The sequence below is a fragment of the Theropithecus gelada genome, chromosome 12 (assembly GCF_003255815.1).
Source record: "Theropithecus gelada isolate Dixy chromosome 12, Tgel_1.0, whole genome shotgun sequence".
Classification (NCBI taxonomy): domain Eukaryota; kingdom Metazoa; phylum Chordata; class Mammalia; order Primates; family Cercopithecidae; genus Theropithecus; species Theropithecus gelada.
This window is the reverse complement of record NC_037680.1, coordinates 87,001,614-87,007,635: the sequence shown is the minus strand read 5'-3', so window position 1 is coordinate 87,007,635 and position 6,022 is coordinate 87,001,614.

Below are 6,022 nucleotides of genomic sequence, written 5' to 3'. Positions count from 1 at the left end.
AAGGAGGGACTACAGGTGTGCACACCATGGCTGGCTTGTTTTTAACACTTTTACTGTGGGCAACTAGCATGTAACTTTACCTCTGAGTCTTTTTATCCATAAAGTGAAAATGATAATACCTACCTCAGAATTGTGGGGATTAAAGGAAATGGAAATGTTAACCCTCAACAGATGGCCACTAATAATACACTTTTCAAAAAGCAAAAACCATAGAACTTTGCAGTAAAAATGAGACACTGGATTTTACCCTATCCATTCTTCTAATTTTGTATTTAAGCATCTCTGAAGCTAAAATAATTGTCAGTAGTCACACAGCTAGTAGCTAGTTAGAAATAAACCAGATCTCACTAAATCAATATTCTAATAGAAAAATAATTCAACCACCTACTATTTGCTTTAGCTTTTTTTTTTTTTCTTTTTTTTGAGACGGAGTCTCGCTCTGTCGCCCAGGCTGGAGTGCTGTGGCCGGATCTCAGCTCACTGCAAGCTCCGCCTCCCGGGTTTACGCCATTCTCCTGCCTCAGCCTCCCGAGTAGCTGGGACTACAGGCGCCTGCCACCTCGCCCGGCTAGCTTTAGCTTTGAGGTTGGGCTTTATGAACTCCATAATTATTCTCTGAATCAATCACAAATGCAGTCTGATTCTTAATGAGGCAGGTTGAAATTGGAAAAAACTGTGGTCCAATAAATGCTACTTATTAGGGCTTGGGAGATTCAGAACCATGAACTCTACTTTTTACTCAATTTGTTAAGGGGGAAAAAGTCAATAAGATGATGTGGTTTCTGTATAGATTTCATCCACCAAATGTGGATTGTGACTTATAGACAGCTCAGGAGAGGAAATAAACCTTAGTTGACCGAAGAACCTTGGTAAGCAAATTATTGGAGATAGTGGATGTATCAACTTAGGGCCAAAATCTTGAGGAGGAACTGTGGTGTCATTAAATAATGTGAAAGCCACTTACTTCAAGTGCTTACTATTGAAAAGTTTTCAAGTAGTTATCACACACATGAACTGATTTATGTAAATGTAAGGGGAAACAATCCTGAGTCTTAATTGCAGGTTTAACAAGTTGGCTTTTACATATGGTTTTGCTTATATTTAATCTTTATTGTTGACTTTTTAATTTTTTATTTTATTGTTTATTTATTGTATAAGCAAAGTGTAATCAGAGAAGAAAAGTAAAAATATAGATTAGCAAATAAAATTAACTCATAATTCTACCACTCAGAAATAACTATTAACACAAGTATGCACACACAGACACACACATGTTAATTCACACACTTAAATTCTTATTTTGCTCTATGACAAAGGGAATTAACATAAGCTTTTAAACCTAATATAGTACTTCATTATATCAAAAAAATTCATAAAAATGAAAAAGATATTTCATACTATACACTTCAAAATTTCACAATTATTGTGCTAAGTACTTAATTACCCAACAATCCCTTTTCTCCAGGAATGTATAATGAATGTTATGACAACAAATTCAACTATAATTCAACAAGCTTTATTAAACACTTTTAATTGTTCCAATATTTAAGAAAATATAAAATAAGGACCATATTTTTAAGGAATTATTCCTGCAAGGAGCACACAAAAATTTCAACTTGGGCAAAATGATTGATAGGAAGCAAGAAATACACATTGAATTTCTAATCAATGTCCCTCTTCAGTGTTTCCATTACAAAGTGGCAACAACACTTCCTAACTCCTCCTTCATAACAGTATTATAAAAGCAGATAAATTTCATTATGCACTTTGCTCTCTCAATATTTTTTAAAGTTTGCTGTCACCTACTTGCTATTCCAGTCCTCTGGATAGATGGAATTTCTACTATAGTTTGCAGACACAGAAGATGAATTTTTAAATTGTATATATCTATAGAGAAATCAATCTTTTTGTGGGGTAGCAGGAAGGACTATTGATGAAGCCACTTTTAACCTACTTTGTAAGTTTGGGCTCTTTTACATTCTTTTCTAACTTGGTTTAGTATCTCCTTAACACTATAAGGTGCCTTATACACTGCTGCTTCTTTTGCTTGGAGTTCTCTTCCCCTTCCCTTTACCTATAAACTCCTCTCTTCCTGTGGTTCCCAACCCAATTATCCCTTCCTTAAGGAGGCCTTTGCCAATGCCTACAAGTCAGTTTTCCCAGCTCCCATGTTTGCATATTCCCAGTTTATATCCTCTTTCAAATATCTCAGTTTTCCAAGGGAACAAGAACCAAATTCATCTTGTTCAACCAGTAATACTAATGCCTATCATATAATAGGTGAGAAATATATGTGGAATGAGTGAATGCCTGTGGTTGCCTGGTCAGTGAAATGAAGGAGAAATACTGGTCGCTCTCACTTCCCAGGCCCAACATTTCCAAATAGAAAATAATTATTTTATCTTAGCCAAAAGAACCGAAAAACTTATACTATCATACAAGAAATAGATTAATAATGTGGCAAAGCTTGGCTATGTGGCAAAAGAAACACAATGGATTAGAGATAGACTACAATAGACCAACTTTAGTAATGATTTTTTTTTCCTTTTGCCATTCCCTGCATTTTGGTATCTAAAAAAACTTAAGCAAATGGTACAGTTAAGTATGAGGAATACTTGGAAGATCTGGACACACAGCATGTCAGCTGTCACCAAGAACATGAATCCTCAGCTGTTGCCCTTTTTTTCTCCTTAGAAGTAAGTCCTGTCACACAGCACTATAAAAAGGAGGGGGCATGTCAAGAGAAATTTCATTTTGTTCTGATTATCATATTAAGTTACTCATGATCATTGTTTCAGAACACCTCTAAATTTGTTCTCCACGTGTAATTTCTATGAAACTAATAATGCCTATGTGACATACATATACATTGTGCCCAATAGGATCAACCATTTCAAAAAGACCTCAGTGCTATAAATTGTGAATATTTTTAGACTTTCCTTCTATAATATACCAGACCCAAAACACAAAGAATGTTGACTAAGAATGAGATCTTACACCTCTTTTCTTTGAAGTTTCAGATTTTCTACGTTTTGTTGTTGTTGTTGTCATTGGTTTGTTTTAGTTCTTGGTTTTTTTTTTCTAAAACAAACTTTTTATTGTAGAATACTTTTAGATTAGCAAAATAGTTGAGAGGAGAGTTCAGAGAGTTCTTAAGTATCCCACACCAAGTTTTCTCTATTGTTAACATCTTACAGTATATGGTACATTTGTCATAACTAATGAGCCAATATTGATGCATCATTATTAGCAAAAGTCTATGTTTTATTCAGATATGCTTAGTTTTCACCTATGTCTTTTTTGAGATGGAGTTTCACTCTGGTCACCCAGGCTGGAGTGCAGTGGCATGATTTCAGCTTACGGCAACCTCCGCCTCCCAGGTTCAAGCGACTCTCCTGACTCAGCCTTCCGAGTAGCTGGGACTACAGGCATACCACCATACTCAGCTAATTTTTGTATTTTTAGTAGAGACGGAGTTTGGCAATGTTGGCCAAGATGTTCTCCATCTCCTGACCTTGTGATCCGCCCTCCTCGGCCTCCCAAAGTCCTGGGATTACAGGAGTGAGCCACAGTGCCCGGCCACTAATGCCCCTTTCTTTTCAGGATTCCATCTAGGATACTACATTACGCTTACTCACGATGTTTCCTTAAGCTTTTCAAGGCAGTAAAAGCTTCTCAAACAGTCCTTATTTTGGTAACATTGACAATTTTAAGAAGTTATTGTCAGAAATTTTGTAGAATATTCCCATAATTTGGATTTGATGGGTGCTTTTCCTCATGATTAGACTGGGCTATGGGTTTTTGGTGGTCAAAGACTACCTCAACCACACGGTCAAGGTTAACATCAAAGTAATGTCATGCTATGCTAAGAGCAGATATCCTTGATATGATAAGAATGGTACTTTGTGATTTCTACTTTGAGGGAAAAATTCTACACCAACATATATTCCTCTGTGCATTCACAAATCAGTAATATATGTAGTTAGTAACACAAAGGGATTTAGATATATAGTAGAATCAAGCAATTTCCCTTCATATTATGAAATAAAGTGCTCCTATTTCAAATTTGGGGTATTTGAGTTTTTAAGACCAAGATCATTGGTGACATTACTAATGTAAAGCATATTTGGAGTGAGTGGATAAAACATATGGATTAATATATTTTATATTGTTTTCTTTTCTGAATGCAAGGAAGATCAAAATATTTTTGCCCAGAACACATAAATCTCCTTTATCTGTTTAACTTTGTCATAGATTTTAAGGGGTTTGTGCACATGAAACAAAGTATTGATGCAAACTATGAGTTAAAGCAAAATATATCTATCTATCAGTAATTGCAGAAAATCCCAGTCTATCTTTGAATGATCCAAAGGAAAACTGGTGAACAAATTTCTGCTATTTATGAAGGTATTTCTGTTATAAACATAGCATTATTTTTAAAATCTATTCTGATTATTTAAATATGAGAATATTCTAGGTAAAATATGTTCAGATTCTTCTGTCTTGTATGTAAAAAATGAGCACCAGCAGCTAAATTTAGGTAATGATTGAGTCCTTGGTATGGGGAAACAAGGGAAGGAGCTATCAAAATGTTTTTCCTGTAACATACATGGATAAAATAATCCAGTAGTTCATGCCACCATGTGAAATAGGAGACTGATTAATTGTGGGTCAATTGTAACTAAGGTGAATTATTTCTGCTCTGAGAGTCTTAATCTTGCTTAGTTGTAATATATGGCAGAAATAGTGACCTTCTCCAAGTTGGTGAATGCTTTTATATCAGACCCAAGAAAGTGGCTAATGAATCTATATCTTTAAACACAACTACATTTAACAATTAGAATATGTATTTATAATACATTTGTATACATGTATGGATGTATATATACACACATAAAGTAAATGTATATGTGATGTATATATACCCTTTATATATCTAAAATGTATAAATGTGCTTTTAAAACCCAAACTATTTTTTAAACTAGTTAATAACTACTCATTAATTAAATATTTCACAAGTTAAAACAACAGAAATGAGAGTGGGATTGAGCAATAACTGATTACTAATTGTAATCCCCTCTCTGGGCAGAATTTACCACATGCAAAGTTATAAAGTGCCCATTGGTTGTTTTATATTTCTTAATATGAGTCTAGCCTTGCAAACGGAGGAAATCAAGGACAGAAAAGGAAACACTTTCAAGTTACCACAACTTGCACAGTGTTGATAATTAAAGCTCTTTTCTCTCTTTATGTCTCTAAAAATGTATTTTGTCTCTCTCATATGGACAAAAGATTTATGTGATAAATAATGAGACTTTGCACCATTTAGAAAATAAATATCTACTTTTATTGAAAGCTACTTTACTATTAGAAAATTTGTTTTGCAAGAAGGTAAATCTTGCTGTCATTTCCATCCATTTGATATGCTCCATTAAATTATACAAAGAAAATTAAATTATAGGAAGTCATGTTGAAGTTTTTTTAGCATAGAATTCACTACAATTAAAGGAGAGAAAGACTGCCAGAGTCTGTGCTCCCTAGAAGGGAAGCCACTTTAAGACATGATGGGCTTTCCTTATACGTCTGCTTTTTTATTTTTAACCACCACCACCTCTTTGCTGACCAACACTTCCTTGCAAATTATGGCAATGAGGGAGGAGCATGAGCAAAGAAGCTGTGTGAAAGTTGGTGATACTCCCTGACAAAATTCCAAGTTGAAATGGAATCCTTCAGTAAAGTCTCTTAGGCAAGGAGGGAAAAAAAGATTTACAACTTCAGCAGAACTGTAATTCTACCAAGAAAAAGTACAGTCAATCTACCTCACTGTCATCAAAGGATCTGAAGCTGGCTCTGTCATATTTCTTTCTCCATTATATATGGAGGTGTGGGGGGGTGGGGGGAAAAGGAGAGAGAGTTAAAAAAAATTGATGAAGCCCTGACACTTTAGATTCCATTTATAGTCTGAGCCGGAATGCCATCCCCCTTGACTAGAGAACTATCCAATCCAGCCGCATGTGTCAAG